A 22378-nucleotide genomic window follows, 5' to 3' on the forward strand; every position below is an offset into this window, starting at 1 on the left:
TTAAAAAAATCCTTATATGATCTAAAACAATCCAAATGCATATGGAACAAGCCATTTTCCATATATTTTCAGTATCTAGATTAGTTTTTATTGAAGGTTTATATAGATGATTTAAATGTCATTGAAACTCCAGAAGAGCTCATGAAAACTACACATATTTGAAATATAAATCAGAAACTCTTTCGACTTCGAGGGGGAGATGAATGAAATTATTAATTCTGAAATACCATCTCTTAAATACAATTAATATTTCAGATTCATATTATAGTTTTGTAAGAAATGTGTATGATTAAAAGAGAAATAAAATGGAGTACACAGAACATCTACCAGAAGATAGAAATACAACGTGAATATTTGTAAAATATTATTTTATTATCTCGAAACAAAATTACAGAAATTTGAAACTCTTCACCTCATTATTTAAACGATCTTGTTCTTCATAAATTTGCATGGCATGCCTGTTTAAAGGAGTAGTAAATCGAAAAGAAGAGTCAAGTAAGGATTTTAAATTCCTATTCTCTTATTTTATTGCTACTATATTCATGTTGGACTTCAGAAGAAGTCGTTGAATGATAGAAATTTTCTCGTTGAGTTTGCCAATCTCACAAGTTTTGGATTGTAGTCGCTAAGAAAATGCGACAATAGTTGATGAGTATTGTAAAGTAAATGCAAATGTAGAGTAAATGCAGAGAGAGATTGCAGAGTAAGAATGCAAACTAATTACAGAAAAGTGAAGAATATGGGATGCAAATAAAAATGAACTGAATATTTCTTTTCTAGAAAAAATTATGAAAACAAGACAAAATTTCATATATTGATAGAGGGTACACTAAACACAGATATCCTACAGTTATTTATTAAGCCATAAAATTAAAAGCAGCTTGCCCCTACTCTCTTAGAATTTGGACTTTTTCAGATATCCGCGGGGAGATTAAATGCAGCTTGTCCTTATTCTCTAAGTCTTTGGACTTCTTCAAATATCTGTTGCTGTTGATCCTGTATTTGAGCCCATTCTTTTTCCAGATCCTCTATATGTGGCTGAAGATTACGGGCATACTGTTTTAGCATCTTATTCTCTTCCGTCAGTTTCTTGTTCTTACGACTCTTCGCAAAAAACTTTTGACGCAATTAAGATATTTCATTATTGAGTTGGTTGACCTCATTCACTTTAGCTAATAACCTCCGAAATATGATCGTAACAAATGCAGAATATTGAACACTAAGAAATCTTAATTCTAAAACGACATCGAAATAACTCCTTATAGAATAATGAATCTCTACTCCTATCATAAGAGCAACATCCTCAAGTGAGTAAAATGAAAGATAAAGCATCTCTATTGGTTCACAACATCTCTCGTAAAGTATCTCTCTACAAGAGACAAGAGATGTAGCATCATAGCCCTGCGGCATTTAACAACTCCAGAAGAGCTGTAAAATCCTGCAGTGCTTGTCTAGTCTAAAAAGGTGGCCACTATTTTTGTTGAATATAGAGGTTGGCAGCTTAATTTTGATGACTTCTCCACTAACTATATTATTCACAAGAACTCCAAAAGAGTACAACTCCAGAATAGTAGTGAATTTAATATTAAAATGATATTGAATTAATATGGTGAATTTGTTTACCAAAACATTATTAACTGCATCATTTAAAGAGTTGGTACACAATATTGAAATACATCAACGCAAAGACCTTTCACTATAAAGTCTTAAAGTACTTTTATATGGACAAAGCTCATCTCCTGAGTACTCCAATGGTTATTCGATCACTTGATGTGCAGAAAGATCTATTTTATCCTTGTGAAAATGATGAAGAAATTCTTAGTTCTGAAGTACCTTATCTCAATGCAATTGAAGCCCTGGTGTATCTTGCAAATTGCCTTCGGTCTGATATTATATTTTCAATTAATTTACTTGCAAGATATAGTTCCACACTAACTCGAAGACATTGGAAGGGTATTAAACATATCATTTGTTACCTCTGATGTACAATTGATATGAGATTATTTTATCAACATAGATCAAGTCCACAATTAGTTGAATATGCGGATGCATGATATCTTTCAGATCCACACAGAGGTAGATCTTAAACTGGATATGTATTTACTCATAGAAATTCTGTTATATCATGGAGATCTATCAAGCAAACACTATCTACTACATCTTCAAATCACTCCGAGATCATTACAATTTATAATGAGAAATAAGAAATTAATGTCAAGCAAATACGATCAAGTGATAATTTGGTAGATTTATTAGCTATAGCATTACCAACCGTAACATTTAAGAAACTTGTACAGAATATTGGAATGCAAAAACTTTAAAACCGATAATAATGCACTTTTCAAGGAAAGTAAATGTTTTGAAGAATAGTGTTGATTATACTCTTTTTCCTTCGCTAAAGTTTTTTTCTATTGGGTTTTCTTTTGCAAGGTTTTAATGAAGCAATCTTAAACCACTATTGGTGTACTTTTAATTACACCAATAGTGGTGTAATTAAAAGTACACCACTATTGGTGTACTTTTAATTACACCAATAGTGGTGTACTTTTAATTACACCAATAATGAAGCAATCTTAAACCACTATTGATTTTAATTACACGTGAATGTTGTACTTTTTTTCCTTCACTATTGATTTTTTCCCACTAAGTTTTTTCCTTAACAAGGTTTTAATAAGGCATATTTTTTATGTATAGTCATCCAAATGGGAGTGTTATAAACCAATTTGTATGACCATCTTTAGCCATTAATTAAAATCATCTTTAGTCGTCAATTATGACCACCCTTAGCCGTTATTTATGACTTAGGTTATAGATAAACGGTTTTTGTACTCCTATATATATATATGGATATCATTCACTTATATAAGTTCAAAATTTTTCATTATTGAATAACAACGTTTTCTCTTATAATATAATTTTTCTTTTAGTTTCATAACAATTTGATAAATATGAAAGAGTCGTGCTACATGCAAAAAAACACATTAATCCTTACATGCTGACATGGCACGTTATTTATTTTATTTATTTAAAACAAAAGCTCCTAGCTGCAAAACAAAACCTTAGCTGTCAACATGTCAGTTTCACCTCTTTTGTCTGAAATTGAAATTTCTCTCTTCCCTCTGAAATTGCCATAAAAAATTATTGTTCTTCCGTCTGAAATTTCTCTGTTTTATATTATCTAAAATTGTTGTATGTTCTTCCGTCAGTTTTTTCAAGAGACCACTTGGAAATTTCTTTCTTGCATCTGAATTTACCATCTAAATTTTGGTAGCAAATCAGGTTCGTTATTGTCTTTTTCACGTGGTCTTTGTTTCAGTGCAGTATGTTTCTTTTAGGTGGTCTCTGTTTTGGTACTGTCTGTTTCACTTAATGCAATAAAAAGCACATTCATCCATAGATTCTCTAGTTTGGGAGATGGGAGAAGATTTAGAAGGGCGGAAAAAACCTCCGTTATAGCCGTTTGACTTTGCCCCACCAAGAGAAAAAACAAGTGATGTGTTTGATGGGAGAAGACATTCTCTGGTTCCAGCAGTTTGAAGAATGACGGAAAAATGAAAAAAGCAAGACTGGGCCCGAGAGATGGGAGAAGATGTAGGGAGTTAAGAGGAAATCGCTATTATATTTGTAAAGTTTTGCCCCTCGGTATCTTTTTTTCTTTCAAAAAAGTAAAATAGAAAAGATTGTCACGTCAGCACATACTTTGTGCCTTTTCTTTCCGTAAGTTTAGCATTTCTCAATATGAAAATAACAATTCTCATGGCTTCTAAAAGAAATGAGTCACATGTTGGATGAAATTAACAGAAAAATATACACCAACAAAAGATGATCATAACAATCTTCACTACGCCATACCGAATTTAAGAATGATAAAAGGAAAAACTAATCCTTTAGAAATATAACTAGATTGTAAAATTGAGATGGTAGGGTTATAAAATTTAACTGTTGCATGAACAACATGCATATGCAAAGAAAAGTGCAAAAAAGATGAACAAAATGTATATACATGCTGTTAAAACCCATGAAACCATTGCTTACTTCTTCCATTGGCTGGCTGGAAAGAGAATACGGAAACTGAACAAAAGAAATAATAAGATTCAGCTATTGAAGGAATTAAACCAAAAATTGTGGAATAAATTCACAAAATAAAAGGGAAGAAGTGGAGCTGGCTGAAGTTTTCTTCAACCAAGTACTGCTGGAGACAACACCCCATAGAAAATACCTATTACCCAACAAAAATATTGGCTAAATGGTGTAATGGCAATATAGACAACATTTTTAAAATGAATTTTGAACCAAAAACAATACAGAAAGTCACAAAATCCCATAAATTTTGAATATATGCCCATTCAGTTGCATAATTTTACAAAGGAAAGAAGAACAAAAAATAATAATAATGAACTAGATCAGAAACATACGCTGTAAATATCAAACCCTGAAATGATGAAAGCACCATATACAGTATCAAAAATCTATGTACAGTCATTTTTGTGTACTCTTTTGTGTACTCTACTAATATAATTAGTTGTGTATAAAAATAAATTGATCAGCCAATCACGTCAATGAAGTGCACAGGAAATACACAAAAGTAACTATATGTAGCATTACTATTACAAAATAGTCATCTTATAACTGTGAAGAAAATGAAACCCACAACATAATGATAATTTGGTGTAGAAATAAACCTAGATAAAGTGCAGAATAGATCTGATAACTCAATCATATTCTAAGGCTAAGCATTTTAATAGCAAGTGATCGATAACAATTTGAGACCCCAAGAAGAGCATTTAAGAAAATTGGGAGACAGCAAAATGTTAAAAGCTGGCTTATGTAATAATTCAAGCGTTACCATTTTCATTGAGTGCAAATATAAATTACTAAAATAAAATTGACAAAAGTTCCTCAAGTACAACAACACTGAGAATTAAATCTAATCAGAAAGGCAGCAAGAGATTTCTAAACATACTCTTTAGCTCAAATCTCCCAAGTCTTTGAGCATTAGCAAACCTAGGAGGAATGAAGTTTAACTTTAGAAGTCATTAAAGACAAAATACCTCCAATATCCATTAAATTAATCAATACGGCTTAAACATATTAAAAGGATAAAATCCACTTTCTCATCCTCTAAGCATAGAAGAAATATCGTACAAATACATGGCTTTTACCAAAAAGCTCCAAAAAAAACTTTAAAAGGAAAGGGAATTAAAAAAAAAAAAAGAAGAAGAAGAAGAAGCCTTAATACTGGTTTTAAAGTTAAGAGAGATGGAAAAAACAGTGTGATACCCCCAAGTGAACGACAACGGTAGGTGGTATATGGGATCCCACATTACTTGAAAATAAAAACTTCTTGCTCTTTATAATCAATAATGCTCCAATTGTATCATTAACTACTCCTTCAAGAGTATATGCCTACATGTGACTTGATGATTACGTTCAAAGAATAACGCGGTAGTTGTAGCACAGCTTTGGGGTGTCGATTCCACAGGGAGACAAATTAAAAGAATAGCAAGAGGAATAAAGAAACTAAAGAAAAAATATTAAATAAGTAATAGAGAACAAAGATTAAATTTAAATGTAAATTAAAGTGAAGCAAAGTGATTAACAGAAAAAGTACTCAAATTTTGACAAACAGTAGAGCGTCGGGAATCCCTTGCACAAATCTGGTATTTTAATTATTCTTAATTCATTGGATAACTCAATTAGGAACTCAATTCCCACAATTCCCAATCGGAAGGTATAGATTTATTTATAAACCAAACTTAAATCAAATATAACCCTTTGAAAAAACATTCACCACTTTTAAAAAACGTGAATTACTACCTCTATTGATAAAATCCAATGACGACAATATACTCAGGAAGCGATATTACAGCAAAAAACTAAATTAATATAGATAAATAATTGATCCAAACATAATCAAAGAACTAATTCATTCAATAGAAAAAGCATGACTGAATCCATAAACACAATAAATTCTATGATTATTCGGAAAAGAAAACATCAACAATGAATTGAGAATGATAAAACAAAAGAGTTTTAGCAATTGAAAATCAAATACATGAATTAACAATAAATTAGAAATACCATCTAATGTGCAAGTTCATCCCTAGCCCTACTTGAGAATTTAGTTACCCATAAATATAATGGACAACAAAAATCTCCAAAGAAAACTGAAGCGAACGGTGGTCATGGAAGTGATTTTCTCCTCTCTTCAGATCTGCATCTTGTGCCTCCTCCTCCTCTCCATTTCGTGCTAATGATATGCTTATATAGGATAAAAAAGAAACCCTAATGTCCTCTTAATTTCTGCATAAAAAAATCGCCTAAATTTTAGAACTTATCTTGGCAGCCACGTACAGCCTTCAGGAGTTCGAATTTGGAAATCCTTATTAGAGACAAAGTTATAACCCTTTAAGATAGCTTTCCAATGCATCAAGAATCGCATCAATCCGATATATGAGTAAAAAGATACAGTCAAAAGACTAAAGTATGTCCAGACTGTCTCCTAGCGAATTTCAGACTTAGACTTCTTGTGGTTTCATTTTGTGATTTTTTTCTTTTTCTTTTCTTCCAAATTGCTCTCAAACCCCATGAATGTCCTCCTTTGAATTTGACTGGGCTTGACTTGCTCTTTTATAAACTCTGAAATTAGACATAAAAAAACTACTTAAGAATATCCCAACATAAATAGAAATTTAATTTAAGAATACACATTAATTCCTATGATTTCTATTCACATTTTAACATTTTAGTCCAATAATAAGGTATATAGAGTGCACTTTAGCACACTCATCACTTGGGCATCTATTGAAATGTTATAAATAATACCAGAGTCTATCCCAATGAGAAACATGAGACTTGAGCAGTGCACCTTATAATGAATTGGCCCAAAAAGAACTTCACAAATTTCAAGGAGGATATTGTGATACCCCAATATTGACTGGTAAGTTATAAGGGTTGGTGATGTATGTTAGATCACACATTACTTGAAAATGAGAGTTCTTATTCTTTATAATGGCTCCAATGGAACTTCAATTATATCATTGACTAATCTTTTCAGAATATAGGCCCAAAAGTAACTTGAGCCTCCCTTTAACTTGAGCCTCCTGATGTGAACCCCAATCGACTCGCTTTGAGGCTCTTAATCTTGTAATTGATCCTTAAGACTTGGTCCACCTTGGGGCCCATCACCTCCCTTGAGAGGCCATAAATATATTTAGTAATGCCTCTCGGAAGAACAAAATTTATTTTCTATTCATCCTCAAAGGCAATACATATTCTTTAATCGCTGATATTGATTGCTTAAATACTACACAACAAGTGATTTTATTAGCCACTTTTTGCATATACACCAAGTTTCAAAATCTTCCACATAGAAGTATAAACATTGAAAAACCTATAACGGAGGAAAACATGAAAAGTTCAGAGAGGGAAAAATATTTTTAGTAATGCCCCTTCAGTTACAGGTCTTCAAAACTTTCTCCGCATGGAACATCTCGGAAAATCGTAAGTTATTTTCTATTCATCCTTTAATCGCTGATATTGATCGCTAAAACAAAACACGACAAGTGATTTTGTTAGCAACATTTTACATATACACCAAGTTTCAAAATCTTCCACAGAGAACTATAACCATTGAAATATATATATATATATATATATAGGAAAACAAGAACAACTACCAGAAGTTAAGAGAGGGAAAAAATATTTTTACTAATGCCCCTTCAGTTCAGGTCTCCAAAACTTTCTCCTCATGGAACATCTCAGAAGAACGAAAGTTATTTTGTATTCATCCTCAGAGGCAATGAATGTTCTCCAATCTGATTACTTAAATTTAGTGAAGTGATTTTGTTAGATTGCATATACACCAAGTAATTTTAAAAACCGTAAACAGAGAAGTATGACCATTGAAAGAGACTATAATGGAGGAAAACATGAACCACAAGTTCGGAAGTTCAGACAGGTAAAAAATATATTTAGTAATGCCTCTTCAGTTCAGGTCTCCAACAAATTTTCCGCATAGGACATCTCAGAAGAACGAAAGTTATTTTCTATTCATCCTCAAAGGCAATGCATATTCTGTTAATTGCTAATACTGATTGCTTAAATAAACAGGACAAGCGGTTTTGTTAACAACATTTTGCACATACACCAAGTAATTTTCAAAACCTTCCACCGAGAGAAGTATGACCATCGGAGGAAAAGAAAAACACAAATATTGAGGAAAAAAATTACCCACTAGTTCGGAAGTAAAGAAAGGGAAAAGATATATGCGGTACTGCCTCTTCAGTTCAGGTCTCCAAAAAATTTCCTCATGGAACATCTCGGAAGAACGAAAGTATTTTTCTATTCATCCTCAGAGGCGATGCATGTTAGTAACTTTTTTCGTACAATTGTAGGAAAGCAGAAAGGAATCTAAAACTTTAATCTCAGAAACTCCATTTCGTTGAATAAAAGAAAATTAAAACCCATCTAAAGTCTTCTCGGCATAGTCTTACCTTATAGCTTATATGGCCCGAAGCTTTTCATCATTCAGAAAACCGAGTTAAAACTAGTCTCAATGGCCAAAACATAAGATTTCACATCTAATTAATTAATAACTGATCCGAGGGCAAAGCCTTTAAACTTCTTTTTTCAACCACACTAAAACAAAATATAAAAGCTACAACATAAGTCCAAAAGGAAAACAAATCAACAAAGAAAAACGATTATCAATACATGTCAAAACATAAAACATGAGTCAAAAAGTGAATCAACAAAATGATAAGTGTCAACAAAGTAAATGAACGTTAAAATGAAATAAACAAGTATGACCCAAAATATGTCCCTTCAGTTCAGGTCTCCATAAGCATTCATCACGAGTTTTCTTTCTCAGAAGAACGAAAGTTTTTCAATCTGAATCATCATCAGAGACAACTATCCCAACATAATGCACGGCACCCAAGTGAAAGATAAAAACCAAATATCAAGTGAGCTGGGATCTGAAGCGACAAAAGAGAGAAAGGAGAATACCCGCTATCAAAATTTGACTATGGGAGGTGGATTCCAAGCTTGCTAAGAGAACGGCTTTATAGCGGCGTAGAACAACAAAACCCTAGACAGGCTAGACTACAAGCTAGTGAAGTGAGGGATTTGAAGCAAAGACGTGCGTTGTTGGGTTGGCTTTCCGTGAACCCAAATCAGCAGCCCAAACAGTGGCCACAACAACTGTTTACTCTGGGCCAGTGGATTTGTTGGGACTGTAGACTGTGTGGGCTGATATATGTCAAAATATATTTTTTATTTTGATAATGATATATGTATAATTTTTTTAATATTATTTTATAATTTATTTTATAATCAATCAATATAATTTTACAACTTAATTAAAAATAATTTCAACTTTCTATAACTGTTTTCCATTTTAAATAAAGTTATAAAATGTAGAATAGTTATACAAGAATTATAAGCTCAATAAATCAAAACTGATTGTATCTTAAAAGATTGTATGTTCTACCTATTTGGAAACCCCATTTATTTGCAATTTATTTCTTTTTTTTTTTGTTTAATTTGTTTTGGGATTTGTATCTATGACTTGGCTGAGAAATTTAAATAAAGCGTAATATTAGGTGAAATGAAATAAAGCATAGAACGCATCTTAAACCATATTTCATGTCATGGGTGGGGTAATTCCTTTCATAATTCTTCAATTGCCTAGAAGCATAGACAATCACCTTACCTACCTGCGTTAGAACACATCATAAACCATATTTCGACGTTTCACTGAATACCATAAATAGTTTGAACACATCATAAACCATATTTCGACGCTTCACTGAATACCATAAATGGTTTGTTTGGTTTTAGTAGTGCCAAAACAAAGGTTCTAGCTAATGGCCTGTTTAGTTCCTCAAAGCTTCACTCACACTACTTAGTCCAAACAAACTAAACATCCTTCTTGGTCAATGCCGTAAGTGGGCTTGATAATGTAGAAAACCCCTCCATGAATATAGGCTAACCCCAAGAGACTCCTAACCTCTTGTACAGTGGTAGGTCGTCTCCAGTCCATCACTGCCTTCACTTTGCTAGGGTCTACCATGATTCCTTCACTTGTCACTATATGACCTAAAAATCTTACTTCTTCTAACTAGAACTCACACTTACTAAGTTTGGCATACAATTGGTGTTCCTGAAGGGTCCTCAACACTATCCTCAAGTGATCCCTATGTTCCTTGGCATTTCTAGAATATATGAGGATGTCATCTATAAATACTACCACAAATAAGTTCAAGAATGGTCAAAACACTCTCATTGTAAGATCCATAAAAGTTGCTGGGGTGTTTGCCAACCCAAAAGGCATTACAGTAAAATTTTAGTGATCGTATCTGGTCTGAAAAGACGTCTTAGACACGTCACTTTCCTTAATCCTCAGTTGATGGTATCTCGTACTGAGATCAATCTTGGAAAAGACTGCAACTCCTTGCAATTGGTCGAATAGGTCATCTATTCTAGGAGTAGGTACCTATTCTTGATTTTCACATTACTAAACTTTCAACAATCGATACACATCCTAATGGTTTGATATGAACCTGCGGGAAGAAAATCCCTTGAACTCACAACCAGTTTGAAAACTCACCCAAGAACGCCAAACTCAAGTCTATGGATGGAGAATTTAGACCCGTTGAGAACTCGTTTCAAGAACCTAGATTATATCAAAATCTAGACCAGTTGAAATCCCGTCTCAAGAACCCAAATTACAAGGAGGAACGCCACAAAAGTTGTGATTTACCTTTGATAAGTTCAAGAGTTCAATTAAGAACAAGAGGAGAAAACTCACTCACAATTAAAATTCGAAATAAAATGTCTGCCTTGAATGACTGGTTACATCCTTTAAATACCCTCCCCAAGACATGATAAAACCCTAAACTAAAATTTGAGACCCTTTCTCTAAAAAATGCCCTTAGTGAACAGTAACCGCGGGTATTGTAGCGTGAACCGTGTCATACTACAGTACTTCTAAACCCTAGTTCAAATAAGTAAGACATATGTGGATTAAGCATCCTCAAGCCCACTTATTCAAAACTAATAATAAAAATCCTTTAAACAAATTGAAAACCTTAATATCTAAAGCCCATATTTCTAAGTCAAGTCTTCTACAGCTCGGATCAAGTGGATCAAAGCTGGTTCTTCTTTTTTCAAGCCCGTCTTGAGTGTTGGGCTCTTGCTAGCTTCTTCCCATGTGGTTTGTACTAATCCTTACATTGCTTCCTTAATCTTCTTGACTCTCGATCTTGTAATTGGTCCATCTGGAACTTGTAAAGGATCTTTAAGAGTAGGCCTGCCTTGGTTCCCATTATTCCCTCTCTCCTCAAAAGGATTTGACCTCGAATCTTCACCTACATCAAAAGGAGAAAGATTAGAAACATTGAAGGTAGCAGACACATTATACTCACTTGGGAGATCCACTTTATAGGCATTGTCATTGCTTTTCTCAAGGATTTGGAAAGGTCCATCTCCTTGAGAATGCAACTTAGTCCTCCGATGAGCTGGAAATCTTTCTTTGCGCATGTGAACCCAAACCCAATCTCCAGGTTCAAAGATGACACGCCTTCGCCCTTTATTGGCTTGGGAAGCAACCCTTTTATTCTTTTGCGCAATTTGAAGCTGTACCCTCTCATGGAGTGACTTCACCAACTCCTCATTCTTTTGTCCATCCAAGCTACTCTTGCCATCAACAGGTAAAGGCATCAAATCTAAAGGGGTAAGCGGATTAAATCCATAAACAATTTCAAAAGGAGAATATGAAGTCGTAGTATGCATGGTCCTATTATATGCAAACTCTATGAATGGCAAACAATCCTCCCAAGTTTTTAAATTCTTATGAACAAAAGTGAGTAAAAGCTGAGTTAAGGTCCTATTAACTACTTCAGTCTGACTATCAGTCTGCGGATGACAAGTAGTGGAAAATAAGAGCTTGGTACCCAATTTCCCCCACAACACCTTCCAAAAGTAGCTAAGGAATTTAACATCCCTATCAGAAACAATACTCTTGGGAACACAATGGAGTCGCACTATCTCCCTGAAAAACAAGTCAGTTATGTTTGTGGCATCATCTGTTTTATGGCATGGAATGAAATGTGTCATCTTACTAAATCTATCCACAATCACAAAAATAGAATCTTTACCCTTTTTTGTCCTAGGTAGCCCCAAAACAAAGTCCATAGATATGTCGACCCATGGTTCACTAGGAACGGGTAAGGGTGTATACAACCCATGTGGCAACACTTTAGATTTGGCCTTCCTACATGTAATGAATCTGCCACAAATGTGAGTGACATCTCTCTTCATCTTAGGCCAAAAGAAATGTTCATGCAAAATATCCAAAGTCTTCTTGACACCAAAGTGTCCCATTAATCTCCCACCATGTGCCTTACGCACTAGTAATTCACGCATAGAACAACTTGGCACACAAAGTTTGTTTTCTTTAAACAAGTAACCCTCATGCTTGTAAAACTTACCAAATGCCGCCTTATCACATGTCATGTACACATTAGAGAAGTCAACGTCATCGGCATATAGGTCTTTCACATATTCAAATCCAAGTATCTTAGCACTCATAGAAGTAAGAAGTACATACCTTCGAGATAAAGTATCAGCAATAATGTTCTCCTTACCTTGCTTGTAACATATGACATATAGAAATATCTCAATGTATTCCATCCAACGAGCATGCCTTTTATTCAACTTACCTTGACCCTTGAGATGCTTCAATGATTCAAGATCGGTGTGGATCACAAATTCCCTAGGCCCCATAGGTAGTGTTGCCAAGTCTCCAATGCACGAAAAAGAGTATAAAGCTCTTTGTCATAAGTAGGGTACTTGAGTGAGGCCCCACTTAACTTTTCACTGAAAAAGGTTATGGGCCGCTTATCTTGCATCAAAACAGCTCCAATCCCTATACCTGAGGCATCACATTCAATCTCAAAAACTTTGTTAAACTCAGGTAATGCTAGCACAGGTGTAGAGCACAACATTTCTTTAATGGTGGCAAAAGCATTCTCTTGAGTAGCACCCCAATGAAACCCAACATTCTTTTTAATGACTTCAGTGAGTGGTGCAGCAATGGTGTGAAAGTCTTTAACAAAATGCCGATAAAAGCTAGCTAAGCCATGAAAGCTTCTTACCTCAGTGATGCTCTTTGGCGTTAGCCACTCCTTGATGGCCTTGATTTTCTCTTCATCCACCTCAATACCCTTTGTACTAACAATATATCCAAGAAAAACAACTTTTTCCATGCAAAAGGTACATTTCTTGAAATTAGCATACAACTTTTCACATTTCAACACATCAAACACACATCTCAAATGCTCAATATGCTCATTTAAGTCCTTGCTGTACACTAGGATATCATCAAAATACACAACCACAAACTTGCCAATGAATGCACGTAGGACATGGTTCATCAATCTCATGAAAGTACTGGGCGCATTTGTACGCCCAAATGGCATAACCAACCATTCATAAAGGCCATACTTGGTCTTAAAAGCAGTTTTCCATTCATCACCCTCTTTCATTCTAATTTGATGGTACCCACTTTTAAGATCAATTTTACTAAAAATACAAGAGCCATGCAATTCATCAAGCATATCATCTAATCTAGGAATGGGATGCCGATACTTTACCGTAATATTATTGACCGCCCTGCAATCAACACACATTCTCCACGTCCCATCCTTCTTTGGCACTAATAGCACTAGTACTGCAAATGGGCTCGTGCTCTCCCTCACGTACCCCTTGCTCATCAAGTCCTCAACTTGCCTCTGAACCTCCTTTGTCTCCTCTGGATTACTCCTATAGGCTGGTCGGTTTGGAATAGCAGCTCTAGGTAAAAAATCAATCTGATGCTCAATGCCTCTAATGGGTGACAACTCATTAGGCATCTCCTCTGGGAATACATTATCAAACTCCTGCAACAAGGAAATAGCCAAACTAGGAAGAGACTAGTGAGTGTCATCAAGAGTAAGATAAGACTCTTTATAGACAAGAAAAATCATAGGCGATCTGCGAAGAAAGCCCTCTTAACATCACTCTCTAGCATAGAAACTCACTTTTGTCTTTCTTTTCCTCTCTGCAGACTCTCTTTCTTTTTTCTCTCGTGGCTCTACTCTCTTTTCTCTACTCTTAGCCACATCTCTACTTTCTTTTTCACTCTTTTGGTTGTGCTCATTTTCACTATCACTCTTTCTTTTCTGCTCAATCTCATTTTCACTCATTCTTTTTTTATCACTCTCATTTTCACTCATTCTTTTATGAGCAACCTCACTTTTTAGTTTCAGTTGGTCTTTATAGACCTGACTTGGAGTTAAAGGAGCAAGTTTGATTGTTTTGCCCTCCTTTACAAAGCTGTACATGTTTTTGAATCCATCATGTGTCACCCTCCTATCATACTGCCACTGCCTCCCTAACAAAATATGGCCAGTATGCATATAGGCACAATATCACAAAGCAGCTCATCCTGATACCTCCCAATTGAAAAAGGAACTAACACTTGTCTATCCACCCCAACTTCCCCACAATCATTCAACCACTGCAATTGTATGGTCTAGAGTGTTTTAAGGTTGGTAAATTCAATTTCTCAACCAAAGTAGTGCTAGCCACATTAGTACTCCCTCCATCAATGATCATACTACAACTTTGCTATTGACGTGGCATCTAGAATGGAAAATATTCTCTCTCTGTTGCTCGGCATCATCCACCTTAATATGTGTCTTGAGAGCACGCCTAGCAACAAGAGACTCCTCACAGCATATATCACTCCTTCGTCATCACTAGGATCAACCAACTCGGGCACTCCATCACGATCATCCTCACTCTCAATCATCACCTCCCAATTGTCATGCATAATCATCACTCGCCTATTTGGACATTGAGAAGCAATGTGCTCTGAACCCAAACAGTTAAAACATTTCATATCTCTATTCCTTGAAGGTTGAGATTCTACCTTGGCTTTGCTGCTAGGTCCCTCATCTTTGCCCTTAGGTGGTTCGATCTTTCTCTTTGCTTCAGCAGGATCATTCCTATCCTTCTTTGATTTCCAAGTAGTGCTAGAAACCGAAGTGTACATTGCTGTCCCTTTTCTCTTTAATTGCCTTTCCACCTTCATAGCCATGTGCACCATGTCCTCTATCTCCACATAATGTTGCAATTCAACCACATTGGCTATATCTCTATTCAAACCACTCAAAAATCTAGCCATGGTGGCCTCCCGGTCCTCCTCTACATTAGCCCAAATCATAGTTACCTCCATCTCCTTATGGTAATCCTCCACACTCCTAGACCCCTGTGTAAGATTTTGGAGCTTGTGATAAAGGTCCCTATAGTAGTAACTAGGTACAAATCTCTGCCTCATGAGAGCTTTCAACTCTCCTCATGTCTCTATAGGCCTCTCATGATTCCTCCTCCTAGTGGTCACTAATTGATCACACCAAATAATAGCATAATTAGTGAATTCAATTACTGCCAACTTTACTTTCTTCTTCTCAGAGTAATTATGACAATCAAATACCAAATCTATTTTTTAGTCCCACTCTAGATAAACCTCTGGGTCAGTTCTACTTTGGAAAGATGGTATTGTCATTTTGATGCTCCCCAAGTCTCTATCGACACCATACCGACCCCCTAAGTTCCCCTCAAATTCTCTTTCATGCCTAACTCTATGTCTACCCAACCCAATTTCAGATGTTAGGTCTTCCTCATCCTCATCATTTTCTTCATTCTCATATGCATTTTCAACCCTAGGCTCACGTCGCCTCCGATTTCTCCCACCTTGCAAATTTCTAATCTCTGCTTATTGTTAATTCATCCTATCCTCCATTTGTCCCAATAGCATATTCATCCACTCAAACTGTTGTTGCATGGCTTGCAACACAAATGAGTTATCTGCTATCCCCTTGGGTGATGAGCCATTGCAGTGAGACGTTGTAATGTGCAGCAAAAAGAAAATGTTAGCAGAAAAAGAAAGGACCTCGCACGCTCCCTTACGTGTTTACACTCAAATGATGGCACTCCACTCAAATTTCACTCTGAATTGGCTTTTTTTTTTTTTTTTTTTTCGATAATAATCTCACACTCTCTTGCCTTTTACCTCGAGTTTTCCCACTCAAGTTCTTTCAGAACTAATTGAACTCAATTAAGACAAAGCAACCTTGTTTAATCCCAACTAGCAATTAGATCCAAGAAACAAGAACAAGAGAAACACGGAACGAAATAAATGACACGAGAATCACGGAAATTATACGAATGGAAGAGTGACTATAACACAAGATACCAACTATAATGAAGGATGCACAACCCCTACGATGAAAGGCTCAAGAAAATCTTTTTGGATTTTTCTACACCTTTTTTTTTTTTTGGACGAATTTTTTTTTTTCTTTTCCTTTCTTTTCTTTTCTTTTCTCAACAATTCAACCACAAACAGAAATATTCAATTGGGATAATCAAACAATTGAATTCAAACACATAAAAATTGACAAGGAAAATATATGCGAATCAATGAAACCATAGAAATTTCAACCCTAAGTGGTGCAAATTTTCGCAGCCCTAGGAAAAACGAATTTCTCCACTTTTTTTTTTTAACCTTAGAACAATGAAGCTCTAGAATTAAAGATGCAATAAACAAAAGATAGAATTAGACCTGAATGGAAGCCTTGCTCTGAATACCAAATGATATGAACCCGTGGGAAGAGAATCCCTTGAACCCACAATCAATTTGAAAACTCACCCAAGAACGCCAAACTCAAGTCTATGGATGGAGAATTTAGACCCGTTGAGAACTCGTTTCAAGATCCTAGATTATATCAAAATCTAGACCCGTTGAAATCCCGTTTCAAGAACCCAAATTACGAGGAGGAACGCCACAAAGGTTGTGATTTACATTTGATAAGTTCAAGAGTTCAATTAAAGACAATAGGAGAAAAAATTCACTCACAATTAAAATTCGAAATAAAATGTCTGGCTTGAAATGGCTGGTTATATCCTTTAAATACCCTCCCCAAAACATGAAAAACCCTAAACTAAAATTTGAGATCCTTTATCTAAAAAATGCCCTTAGTGAACAGTAGCCGCGGGTACTGCAGCGTGAACAGTGTCATGCTACAGTACTTCTAAACCCTAGTTCAAATAAGTAAAACATATGTGGGTTAAGCATCCTCAAACCCACTTATTCAAAACTAATAATAAAAATCCTTTAAACAAATTGAAAACCTTAATATCTAAAGCCAATATTTCTAAGTCAAGTCTTCCACAGCTTGGATCAAGTGGATCAAAGCTGGTTCTTCTTCTTTCAAGCTCGTCTTGAGTGTTTGGCTCTTGCTAGCTTCTTCCCGAGTGGTTTGTACTAATCCTTGCATTGCTTCCTTGATTTTCTTGGCTCTCGATCTTGTAATTGGCTCATCTGGAGCTTGCAAAGGATCTTTAAGAGTAGGCCTGCCTTGGTTCCCATCATGGTTCCATCATTCTTTCTCACAAATAGTACTAGCAGTCTCCAAGTTGAGGTACTGGATCTAATAAATCCTTTTACCAATAACTCCTATAGTTGACCCTTTAGTTCCTTCAATTATGTTGGGGCCATTCTATAGGATGCTCTATGAACTTGAACAATTTCTCTTACAGGGAAGCATGATGGGAACCAAGGTGGAGCTATCCTTAAAGATCCCTTGCAAATTCTAGATGGGCCAATTACAAGATCAAGAGCCAAGAAGATCAGGGAAGCAATGCAAGAATTGGTGCAATCCACTTGGGATGAAGCTAGGAAGAGCCCAACACTCAAGATGGGCTTCAAGGAAAAAGAACCAGTTTTGATCCACTTGATACAAGTTATGGAAGACATGACTTAAAGATTGGGCCTATTGTTGTTAAGGCTTTCAATTTGTTTAACGGTATTTTATTATTAGTTTAGAAGAAGTGGTGGGCTTGAGGATGCGTGGCCCACGTATGTCTTATTTCTAATGGACTAGGGTTGTTTTTGGGAAGGCCTTGTATTTTTGGCCAAGGGTTTATTGGAAAGTTATAATTTTATGTCTTACTAGGGTTTCAGAAGTAACTGTAGTGCGGCGTATGGCACTGTTCACGCTACAGTACCCGACGCATTGTTTACATAGGGTTTTTGAGAATTGTCTATTTAAACCACTTGTAACCTCATTTGAGAGGCAGACTATATGGAATTGTTATTGAGAGTTGTGTTATCTCCTCTTGCTCTTGTTGAACTTCTGAACTTATCAAGGGTAAATCAAAACCTTTGTGGCGTTCTTCCTTTGTAATCTAAGTTCTTGAGACGGGTTCTTCAATGGGTCTAGATTTTAATATAGTCTAGGTTCTTTGAACGAGTTCTCATCGGATCTAGATTCTCCATCCATATACCTGAGTTTTGCTTTCTTGGGGTTGTTTTTCCAGTATTGTTATTAGGTCTCAAAGCAATTCTATTAGGGTTCACATCATTTGGTAATCAGAGCAAGGTTTCCAATCAGGTGTAATTCTATCTTTTATCTATTGCATCTTTAATTCTAGGATTTCATTGTTCTAGGGTTGCAAAACAAAAAAAGTGCAGAACTTTGTTTTTCCTAGGGCTGCTAGATTACTCTATCATTTTGGTTTCATGTTTATCAACATTGGGTGGCTAAATTGCTTGTTTGAGGGCTGCCAAAATTTGCAGCATCTGTAGAGTTGGAAATTTTTGGGTTTCTTGCATCTTTAAGTTTGTCAATTCCTTGGAGTGTCGTTTCATTGATTCTCTTCTATTTCTTTGCCAATTTTTATGTGTTTGAATTCAGTTGTTTGATTGTTACAATTGAATATTGCTGTTTTTGATTGAAATAGTGAGAAAAGAGAGGAAAAGAAAAGAAAAGCAGGAAAGGGAAAGAAAAGAAAAGAAAAAAAAATTGAAAAAAAAATCCGAAATTTTATTTTATTTCAAAGGGGCTGCATATATCATTATAGTTGGTATATTGTCTTGTGATTACTCTTTCCCTTGTATGATTTCCTTGAGTATTGTATCATTTTATTCTTTCAGTTTTTTCTCTTGTTTTTGTTTCTTGGACCTAATTACTAGTTGGAATAAGACAAGGTTGTTGATGGGCCCCAAGGCGGACCAAGTCTTAAGGATCAATTACAAGATTAAGAGCCACGAAGATCAAGGGAGCAATACAAGAATTAGTGCAATCCAATGGGGATCAAGCTAGCAAGAGCCCAACACTTATGATGGGCTTGAAAGAAGGAGAACCAGTTTTGATCCACTTGATCCAAGCTATGGAAGACGCGGCTTGGGCTTATTATTATTGAATGCCATGGACTTATTGATTTCATTAAAGGGGCTTATTATTAGTCAAATGAATTAATCAAGAATAATTGGGCTTGGGGGATGTCCAGCCCACACGTCTTATTTCTAGTGAACTAGGGTTTGGGGAAGGCCTTGTATTTTGGCCAAGGGTTTATTTGGAAAGTTATAATTTGATCTCTTACTAGGGTTTCAGAAGTTACTGTAGCGCGGCGTATGGCACTGTTCATGCTACAGTACCCGAGGCATTGTTTACTTAGGGTTTTTGGAGATTGTCTATTTAAACCAATTGTAACCTCATTTGAGAGGCAGAATATATGGAATTGTGATTGAGAGTTGAGTGACCTCCTTTTGTTCTTCTTGAACTTCTGAACTTATCAAGGGTAAATCAAAACCTTTGTGGCGTTCTTCCTTTGTAATCTAGGTTCTTGAGACGAGTTCTTCAATGGGTCTAGATTTTGATATAATCTAGGTTCTTTGAACGGGTTCTCATTGGGTCTAGATTCTCCATCCATATACCTGAGTTTGGCTTTCTTGGGGTTGTTTTTCCAGTATTGTTGTTGGGTCTCAAAGCAAGTCTATTGGGGGTTCACATCATTTGTATTGTCTTGATTTAGTTCAATTAGTTCTGAAAGAGCTTGACTGGGAAAACTCTTGAGGTAAAAAAGGCAAGAGAGTGTGAGATCATTATCGGAAAAAAGCTAATTAAGTGTGAAACACGAGTGGAGTGCCATTATTTGAGTGTAAACACGTAAGATAGAGAGTGTGAGGTCTTTTTCCACTAACATTCTTTTTTGTGCAGCACATACGATGACTCATTAAAGTGACTCATAACTAAAGGGGATGTCAAATAATTCATTTGTGCTGCAAGCCATACAACAACAATTTGAGCGGTTGAACATGATGTTAGGGGAAGTGAGAGATAGGATGGATCAACAAGATGAAGTAATTAAAAATTTACATGGTGAGAGAGATAGGAGGAGACGTGAACCTAGAAGAGAACATGAGTATGAAGATGAAGGAGATGGTGAGGATGAGGAAGATCTAATTTCTGAAGTTGGGATGGGTAGGCATAGAGGAGTCAGGCGTGAAAGAGGATTTAGGGGAAACCCACGCGGTCGTGATGGAGTAGATGGGGACCTTGAGAGCATCAAAATGAAAATAGCATCTTTCCAAGGTAGAACTGACCCTAAAACTTATTTAGAGTGGGAGAAGAAGATAGAGTTGATCTTTGAGTGTCATAACTATTCAGAGGAGAAGAAAGTGAAGTTGGCAGTAATTGAGTTCACTGATTATGCTATTATTTGGTGGGATCAGTTAGTGACCAATAGGAGGAGGAATTATGAGAGGTCTGTCGAGATATGGGGAGAGTTGAAAGCTCTCATGAGGCGGAGATTTGTACCTAGCCACTACTATAGAGACCTATACCGGAAATTACAAAATCTTATACAGGGGTCTAGGAGTGTGAAGGACTACCATAAGGAGATAGAGGTGGCTATGATATGGATGAATGTAGAGGAGGATAGAGAGGCCACTATGGCTAGATTTTTGTGTGGTTTGAATAGGGAGATAGCCAATGTGGTTGAGTTGCAACATTATGTAGAAATAGAAGACAGGGTGCACATGGCTATGAAGGTGGAGAGGCAATTAAAGATGAAAGGGACATCAAGGTACACTTCAGTTTCTAGCACTCCTTGGAAACCAAAGTGGGAGAAAGATGATCGAGCTGTAACAAAGGCAAAGACAGAACCGCCTAAAGGAAACAATGAAGGAACTAGCAACAAACCCAAGTTGGCATCCCAACCTTCTAGAAATAGAGATATTAAATGATTTAAGTGTTTGGGTTCAGGGCACATCACTTCTCAATGCCCAAACAAACGTGTGATGATTATGCGTGACAATGGGGAGGTGATGACTGCAACTGAGGATGATCGTGATGAGATACCTGAGTTGGAGGATGCTAGTGATGATGATGGAGTACAATACCCCGTAACAGGTGAGTCCCTTGTTGCCAGGCGTGCTCTCAACACACAAATTAAGATGGATGAAGCAGAGCAACAAAGGGAGAACATTTTCCATACTAGATGCCACATCAATGGCAAGGTATGTAGTATGATAATTGATGGAGGGAGTTGTACTAATGTTGCTAGCACTACATTAGTTGAAAAATTGAATTTACCTACCTTGAAACACTCTCGACCATACAAGCTGTAGTGGTTGAATGATTGTGGGGAGGTTAGGGTAGATAGACAAGTGTTAGTTACTTTTTTCATTGGAAAGTATCAAGATGAAGTGCTTTGTGATGTTGTGTCTATGCATGCTGGCCATATATTGTTGGGGAGACCATGGCAGTATGATAGGAGAGTGATACATGATGGATTCAAAAACATGTACAGCTTTGTAAAGGAGGGCAAAACAACCAAGCTTGCTCCTTTAACTCCAAGACAAGTCTATGAGGACCAATTGAAACTGAAAAGTGAGGTTGCTAAAAAAAGAAAGTGTGAAAATGAGAGTGATAAAAAAAGAAAGGGTGAAAAAGAGATTGAGCAAAAAAGAAAGAGTGAAAAAGAAAAAGAGTCTGCTGAAAGAAAAGGAAAGACAAAAGTGAATTTCTATGCAAGAAAGAGTGAGGCTAAGAGAACTTTCTTAGCAGATCGCCCTATGATTTTTCTTGTCTATAAAGAGTCTTATCTTAATCTTGATGAAACTAACCAACCTCTTCCTAGTTTGGCTGTTTCTTTGTTGCAGGAGTTTGAGGATGTATTACCAGAGGAAATGCCTAATGAGTTGCCACCCATTAGAGGCATTGAGCACCAGATTGATTTCGTGCCCGGGGCTGCTATTCCAAACCGACCAGCTTATAGAAGTAATCCAGATGAGACAAAGGAGCTTCAGAGGCAAGTTGAGGATTTGATGAACAAGGGGTAGGTGAGGGAGAGCATGAGCCCATGTGTTTCTAGTGCCTAAGAAGGATGGGACGTGGCGGATGTGTATTGATTGCAGGGCGGTTAATAATATCACGGTAAAGTATCGCCATCCCATTCCTAGATTAGATGATATGCTCGATGAATT

General features: G+C 36.1%; 1 long non-coding RNA gene and 4 other non-coding genes across 5 annotated transcripts; all 5 read right to left on the bottom strand.

Annotated features, from left to right (window-relative positions):
• Positions 1-7217: 7217 nt before the first annotated feature.
• On the bottom strand, positions 7218-9214 carry LOC122311948. The gene is made up of 2 exons (XR_006242914.1): positions 9010-9214; positions 7218-7546 (listed from the first exon to the last, which is right to left on the bottom strand). It is a non-coding gene; the product is annotated as an uncharacterized LOC122311948 (long non-coding RNA).
• On the bottom strand, positions 7716-7800 carry LOC122312126. The gene has a single exon (XR_006243039.1). It is a non-coding gene; the product is annotated as a small nucleolar RNA Z159/U59 (small nucleolar RNA).
• On the bottom strand, positions 7982-8066 carry LOC122312127. Its single transcript, XR_006243040.1, has one exon. It is a non-coding gene; the product is annotated as a small nucleolar RNA Z159/U59 (small nucleolar RNA).
• LOC122312125 lies at positions 8278-8361 on the bottom strand. The gene has a single exon (XR_006243038.1). It is a non-coding gene; the product is annotated as a small nucleolar RNA Z159/U59 (small nucleolar RNA).
• LOC122312129 lies at positions 8821-8911 on the bottom strand. Its single transcript, XR_006243042.1, has one exon. It is a non-coding gene; the product is annotated as a small nucleolar RNA Z159/U59 (small nucleolar RNA).
• Positions 9215-22378: the final 13164 nt, after the last annotated feature.

This window comes from Carya illinoinensis, chromosome 5 (genome assembly GCF_018687715.1).
Source record: "Carya illinoinensis cultivar Pawnee chromosome 5, C.illinoinensisPawnee_v1, whole genome shotgun sequence".
Taxonomy (NCBI): Eukaryota; Viridiplantae; Streptophyta; class Magnoliopsida; order Fagales; family Juglandaceae; genus Carya; species Carya illinoinensis.